General features: G+C 43.0%; 1 long non-coding RNA gene across 1 annotated transcript in view; it reads right to left on the minus strand.

Moving 5' to 3' along the window:
• Positions 1-7975, minus strand: part of LOC140485888 (uncharacterized) — a 28444-nt gene extending 20469 nt beyond the window's left edge. The window contains exon 1 of the long non-coding RNA XR_011962467.1: positions 7821-7975. This is a non-coding gene — a long non-coding RNA (uncharacterized lncRNA). The remainder of the gene's footprint in view (positions 1-7820) is intronic.
• Between the last annotated feature and the right edge of the window lie 92 nt (positions 7976-8067).

The raw sequence follows: 8067 nt of genomic DNA on the forward strand, positions 1-8067 counted from the left end.
CGGGTGAATAGCCAAGGTCTTTTTTCCAGGGTAGGTCCAAAGCTAAAGGATGTAGGTTTAAGGTGAGGGGGAAAGATTTAAAAAATACCTGAGGAGTAACCTTTTCATGCAGACAGTGTTGTGTGTATGGAATAAGCTCCCTGAGGAAGTGGTGGAAGCAAGTACAATTACAACATTTAAAAGGCATCTGGATTGGTACATGAATGAGAAGAGTTTAGAGGGATATTGGCCAAATGCTGGTGAATTTGTCCAGGTCAAATTGGGATGTCTGGTCAGTGCAGATGAGTTGGACCGAAGGGTCTGTTCACATCCTGTTTGACTCTATGACTCTATCATAAATGGTAGCCCTGCACCTGTGATCATAGTGTTCTGCAGTACCCAACAGCTCTGGTTTCATTTTGTGCCTGTCATCCAGGTGAAATATTAATTTGGGATATCATTGAGTGAACATATATCTGTTATGATCCTAGCTGATATTACTATGACCAAGAGTGTGTTGCTGGAAAAGCACAGCAGGTCAGGCAGCATCCGAGGAGAGGAGAATTGATGTTTCAAGCAAAAGTTCATTCCTGATTAAGTGCTTATGCTCGAAATGTCGATTCTCCTGCTCCTCGGATGCTGCCTGACCTGCTGTGCTTTTCCAGCAACACACTCTTTAACTCTGATCTCCAGCATATGCAGTCCTCACTTTCTCACATTACTATGAACTCCCAGACTGAACTTTGGCTTGATAGATCATATTTTATTGCCACCTTTAATTTTGTGAGGTGGTCTTTCACCGAACCTAAGCAAACAATGCTACAGATTTGGTTCTCGCAAGGAAATTGAAGTTGTTATGCAAAATAAAAGACAAAATATAACAAACCAAGCTATTTATATATAATGCAATTTGAAAGGGTTCAAAACACACAGTAAAATTCTAATCCCTTCTCTCCCAACATTACTTTGCAGTTTTCAAACACGAAAGTAAGTATCATTCTCTGTCATGCCTGTAGCATTAACTTAACTGAGTGGCATAATGGTTAGCACTGTTGCCTCACAGTGACAGGACACAGGTTCGATTCCCACCTTGGGTGACTGTGTGGAGTTTGCACATCTCCCTGTTGGCTTCCTCCCACATTCCAAAAACATGCCAGCCAGGTGAATTGGTCCTGCTAAATAAACCATAATGTTAGGTGCATTAGTCAGGGGTAAATGTGGGGAAATGAGTCTAGGTGGGTTACTCTTTGGAGGGTCAGTGTGGAATGTTTGGCTGAAGGGCCTGTTTCCACACTGTAGGGAATCTAATCTAAAACTGTTTATTTCTGCCCGTGAGTTTTATCACCTATTTCATGCATTCAGTTGCCACTAGAATAGCTGGAAACTACAAAACCAAAGCTTTACAAGATCTGGGTTTGCCTGAAGGAATGAAGCCTCTTGATCCTTCTACATAGAAAGCTAATGCTCCTCAACACTTACTCTGTCTACTCCAAAAACTCCCCCAGTGCAAACAAATTCCCAATATCACCCCAGGGACACCCCCCCCCCCCCTCATTTTTAAAAATAACATCTCCAGAAATACGAATAAATTAATGATCAAACAGCCTCCTTTAGAAACCAAAACCATTAGCTCAAAATTCAAACTCTAATATTAATGTTATAACGATATGTATAAATTATGTCACACACATTTTCAAAGAAATACTTTGACAAACAAAGGAGACTGGCTGCAGCAGGGAAGTGTTATCTTTGCAAAGAACACAAGCTGATCAGCTGGTGTCGCTGCATCTATAAAATTTCCCCAGGGAGGTCACATGTGTCAGTTTGCAGGTGTAATAAAGATATTAGACTTGAACAGATTTTGAGAGGTAATTTGCCAAAAACTACACCCTTTTCTCTGTCTCTTTCTTTTCTCTGCAAGGCCTCTCATCCAAGTTTACAAGTTGAAAACTCAGAAAGCTCATCAGAAAAAATGTTAACACATATTAATCCATTCGCCAGTTCCCTTGCACTGTGAAATCACGAGATTTTGTAATTTATTTTCCACTTCACCAGAGACCCTCATCTTGCCCTTATCCCACCCTCCTTTCAGTTGATGAAAACCTACAGTTCTAGAATTTTCCAGTTCTTATGAAAAGGTCACAAGCCTGAAATGTTAAGACCATAGGACATAGGAGTAAAAGTAAGGCCATTCGGTCCATCAAGTCCACTCTGCCATTTAATCATGGCTAATGGGTGTTTCAACCCCACTTACCCGCACTCTCCCCATAGCCCTTATTCCCTTGTGAGATCAAGAATTTATCAATCTCTGCCTTGAAGACATTTAACGTCCCAGCCGCCACTGCACTCCGAGGCAATGAATCTCACAGGCCCACCACTCTCTGGCTGAAGAAATGTCTCCTCATTTCCTTTCTAAATTGACCCCCTCTAATTCTAAAGCTGTGCCCATGAGTCCTAGTCTCCTCACCTAACCAAAACAACTTCCCAGCATCCATCCTTGCTTAGCCATGCATTATCTTATAAGTTTCTATTAGATCTCCCTTCAACCTTCTAAACTCTAATGAATATAATCCCAGGATCCTCAGCCAGTCATTGTATGTTAGGCCTACCATTCCAGGGATCATTCGTATGAATCTCCACTGGACACGCTCCAGTGCCAGTATGACCTTCCTGAGGTGTGGGGCCCAAACTTGGACACAGTATTCTAAATGGGGCCTAACTAGAACTTTATAAAGTCTCAGAAGCACATCGTTGCCTTTACATTCCAACCCTCCTGAGATAAATGACATTATATTTGCTTTCTTAATCACGGACTCAACCTGCAAGCTAACCTTTAGAGAATCCTGGACTAGCACTCCCAGATCCCTTTGTACTTTAGACTTTATTAATTTTCTCGCCATTCAGAAAATAGTCCATGCCTGTATTCTTTTTTCCAAAGTGCAATACCTCACATTTGCTCACACTGAATTTCATTAGCCATTTCCTGGACCCACTCTCCTAAACTGTCTAAATCTTTCTGCGGTCTCCCCAGCTCCACAGTACTACCTGCCTGTCCACCTAACTTTGCATTGTCGGCAAACTTCAACATAATGTTCCCAGTCCCTTCATCCAGATCATTAATATATAAAGTGAATAGCTGCAGTCTCTGTGGGACACCACTTGTCACCGGCTGCCATTCCAAAAAATAACTTTTTATCCCAACTCTTTGCCTTCTGCCAGACAGCCAATCCTCAATCCATGCCAGTAGCTCACCTCGAACACCATAGGCCCTTGCCTTACTCAGCAGCCTTCTGTGAGGCACTTTATCAAAGGTCTTTTGGAAGTCTAGGTAGATAACATCCGCTGGCTTTCCCTGGTCTAACCTCCTTGTTACCTCTTCAAAGAATCTTAACAGGTTTGTCAGGCACGACCTCCCCTTACTAAATCCATGCTGACTTGTTCTAATCCGACCCTGCACTTCCAAGAATTTAGAAATTTCTTCCTTAATGATGGAGTCTAGAATTTTACCAACAATCAAGGTTAAGTTATTGGCCTGTAATTTTCCATCTTTCTTGAACAAGGGGGTTACAACAGCAATTTTCCAACCATCTGGGACTTTCCCTGACTCCAGTGACTTTTAAAAGATCACAACTAAAGCCTCCGTTATTTCCTCAGCCACTTCCCTCAGAACTCTAGGATAAAGCCCATTGAGGCCAGGAGATTTATCAATTTTTAGATCTTTTAGCCTTTCTTGCACTTTCTCTTTTGTAATAGATACCATACTCAACTCTGCCCCCTGACTCTCCCTAATTGTTGGGATATTATTCATGTCTGTGAAGATGGACGTAAAGTACTTAATAAGTTCTTCAGCTATTTCCTTATCTCCCAGCACTAGCCTTCCTGCATCAATTTGGAGTGGCCCAATATTTACTTTTGCCTCTCGTTTGTTTCTTATGTATTGTAAGAAACTTTTACTATCATTTCTATTATTACTAGCTAGTCTACCTTCATATTTGATCCTCTACTTCCTCTTTGTTATCCTCTGTTTGGTTTTGTAGTCTTCCCAATCTTCTGACTTCCCAGTGCTCTTGGCCACTTTATAGGCTCTCTCTTCTTTTTGATACATTTCCTGACTTCCTTTGTCTGCCATCTGCATATTGAAGTCCCCCATGATCACCGTGACCTTGCCTTTCTGACATACCCTATCTATTTTCCGGTACATCTTGCACCCTGGTCCTGACCACAGTTAGGAGGTCTGTACATAACTTCCATTATGGTTTTTTTGCCTTTATGGTTCCTCAACTTCACCCACACAAACTCAACATCACCTGACCCTCTGTCATTTAGTGCCATAAATTGAATTTAATTTAATTCTTCACTAACAAGGCAACCCCGCCCCCTCTGCCCATCTCCGTCTTTTCAATAAGTCGTAAATCCTTGGATATTTAACTGCCAGTCTTGAATCCCCTGCAATCACGTCTCTGTGATGCCTACCACATCATAATCATTCACGATGATTTGTGCCGTTAATTCATCTACCTTGTTACGAATACTACGAGCATTCAGGTAAAGCACCTTAATGCTAATTTTCTTATCCCCATGATTTCTAACATCCCTAGTATTATGTCCTAAGTTAACATTCCTTTTTGCTTCATTCCTCATCTGCCTTGAACTTAAACCCTGCACACATGCTAACCTGCTGCTTATCTTTTTACTTGACTCCATATTTCCTGTCGCTTTCCCTTTCTCATCACCCTGACTCACAAGTTTAAACTCCTAGTGACCACCCTATTTATCCTTTTCGCTAGAACGCTGACTCCAGATTGGTTCAGGTGGAGACTGTCCCATCAGTACAGATCCCCCCAGTTCCAAACCTGATGCCAATGTCCCATGAAATGGAATCCCTCTTTCCCACACCAATCTCTTAGCCACATGTCTACGTCCTTAATTTTCTTATCCTTATGCCAATTGGCATGTGGCTCGGGCAGTAATCCAGAGATTATGACCCTCAAGTACCTGTTCTTCATTTTCCTTCCTGGTGCTTGACATTCCCCAAGCAGGTCCTCCTTCTTAGCCTTGCCTATGTTGTTAGTGCCAACATGGACCACAATAATTGGATCTTCTCCCTCCCTCTCCAATATCCTTTCAAGCCAGTCAGAGATGTCCTGCACCCAGGCACCGGGCAAGCAACACACCATCTGCGTTTCCCAAACTGGCTCACAAAGGATTCTACCTGTCACCCTAATTATAGAGTCCCTTATAACAGTTACTTGCCTTTTTGCTCCTCCATCTTGAGTAGCCTTCTGCACCATGGTGCCATGGTCATCTGGCTCATCCTGTCAACAGCCCTTTTCCTCATCCTTACAGGGAGCAAAAATCTCAGACCCGTTGGACAAGGTCATGGGCTGAGGCTCCTCCACTCCCGAACTCAGGTTCCCCCTTCCTGCCTCACTTACAGTCAGTCACACCCTATTGTCCCTGATCACTAACTGAATTTGAATTACTTAATCTCCCAGGTGTGACTGCCTCCTGAAACAAAGCGTCCAGATAACTCTCCCCCTCCCGGATGTGCCGCAGTGTTTGAAGCTCAGATTCCAGATCATCAACTCTGATCCGGAGTTCTTCCAGCAACCAACACTTGCTACAGATGTGGTCACTGCCATTCACAATGGGATCAGCCAGCTCCCACATCATACAGCTTCGTCGTATCACCTGTCCAGCCATCTCTATTTATTTAACTAATTTAAACAAATTTATGAGTTAAATAATTTCTAGTACTTCTCTATGGTCTTATTCAACTAACCAACTAACAGTAAACATTTAATCAATCACACAATACAAAAGACATATCAATTGAAACACCTTACCTTAGCAACACACAAGTACTTTTTAAACTTTTTAACTAAATTAGCTTTGTTTCTCCCTTCGCAGATGCTGCCAGACCCATGAAACATTTGCAGCATTTTCTATGTTAATTTCTGATTTAAAGTTCCACAGCATTTTCCCTTTCTGTTTAAACAGTTTCGTAGCTTAAGAGCATAGTTACTCAACAGTTTATTTACAGATTCTGGATTAGTGGTGCTGGATGAGCACAGCAGTTCAGGCAGCATCCGAGGAGCAGTAAAATCGACAAATCGGGCAAAAGCCCTTCATCAGGAATAAAGGCAGAGAGCCTGAAGGGTGGAGAGATAAGCTAGAGGAGGGTGGGGGTGGGGGTGGGGGTGGGGGTGGGGAGAAAGTAGCATAGAGTACAATAGCTGAGTGGGGGAGGGGATGAAAGTGATAGGTCAGGGAGGAGGGTGGAGTGGATATTTACCTAGTTTATTTACAGAATTTAAGTTCCCTAATCAAAGCAGGATTATTTTTCCAATACACAAATAGACAGGACGGTTAAAAAAGGTATTTGGCACGCTTGTCATCATTGCTCAGTCCTTTGAACACAGGATTTCGGACATTATGTTGAGGATGGAAAGAACCTTGGGTGGTTAGCACTGCTACCTCACAGTGCTAGAGACCTGGGTTCAATTCCCACCTCGGGCAACTGTCTGTTGGAGTTTGTACATTCTCCCTGTGTCTTTATGGGTTTCCTCCCACAGTCCAAAGATGTGCACGTTCGGTGTAGTGTTAGCTGGATCAGTCTGGGTGGGTTGCTCTTCAGAGAGTCAGTGTGGACTTGTTTGGCCGAAGGGCCTGTTTCCACACTGGAATCTAATCTATTATAACCTGAACACTGGTGAGGCCTTTTCTGGAATATTGTGTCCAGTTCTGGTCAACCAGTTATAGGAAGGTTATTATCAAGCTGGAGTGGGTTCAGAAGAGATTTATCAGGACGTTACTAGGTATGGAAAGTTTGAGTTATGAAGAAAGGCTGGATAGGGTGGGATTTTTTCACTGGAGCTTAGGAGGTTGAGACATGGCTTATAGAAGTTTATAAAATAACGAGATATAGATAGAGTTGATGCTAGATGTCTTTTCCCCAAGTTGGGGAATTTCAAGACTAAGGGGCACATTTTTAACATGAGAGGTTTAAGGTTTAACGTGAGAGAGATTTAATAAAAAACATGAGGCTTTTTTTTAAAACAGAGTGGTTCACAGGTGGAATGCACTTTGAGGAAGTGGCGGATACAGGTACAATTATAATGTTTAAGTCATTTGAATGGATACATGAATAGAGAAGGTTTAGAAGGGTATAAGCCAAGAGCAAGCAGGTGAAACTAGTTTAGTTTGGGATTATATTTGACATAGACTGGTTGGACCAAAAGGTCTGTTTCCGTGCTATATGACTCTAAGTACAACGAAGAGAGCATAATTACACAATTTGTAAAAAAAGCCCACTCGCCTACGATTTCGAAATGCCAGCGTTGGACAGGGGTGTACAAAGTTAAAAATCACAGACCAGGTTACAGTCCAACCGGTTATTTGGAAGCACCAAGTTTTGGAGCGCTGCTCCTTCATCAGGTGGTTGTTGAACGGGGCTCCTAAAGTTAGTGCTTCCAGATAGATCTGTTGGACTATAACCTGGTGTTGTGTGACTTTTAACTTTGTACACTCGCTTATAACAGTGCAAGTTATTTTTGTGATTAACAGGAGAATGATCTAATCATAATGGTAGTTGGTACTTGCGGTATCATTTAATGGAAGCTGTTCTGTTATTTCATTCTAAATGTAGTTTTGCTGAAAGCTCCCTCATTGATCTGAAGTGATCCTCTTTCCCCTCCCACTAGGTGTTTGGTCCCTTCACCTTTTCCCAGGTTTAATACTCAGCAGCGCCACCTTCGATCGGTGCTGAACAGGAGAGCGCATGCGCTGTAATGGGTCACAGCAGCGCCACCAGCAGTCCACCCCGATAAATCAGCACTCACACAAATGCAGTGTCTAGGCAGCGATACAGCCGGACAGGACGCGCGCATGAGTTTTGCCGTCCTTTTCTCCTGGGGGGAAACCATTGGACATATTGGCGCGTGCGTGGTGCCGTCCGTGTCCCGGTAGCGTCACCGCTGGCTTCACGGGACATATCAGCACATGCGCAGTGTCGTCCATTTCACAGCCGTGTACGCGTTAAACATATCGGCACATGCGCAGTGTCAGGCATAGTAGAGCATGCGTATT

Source organism: Chiloscyllium punctatum, chromosome 15, assembly GCF_047496795.1.
Source record: "Chiloscyllium punctatum isolate Juve2018m chromosome 15, sChiPun1.3, whole genome shotgun sequence".
Lineage (NCBI taxonomy): Eukaryota > Metazoa > Chordata > Chondrichthyes > Orectolobiformes > Hemiscylliidae > Chiloscyllium > Chiloscyllium punctatum.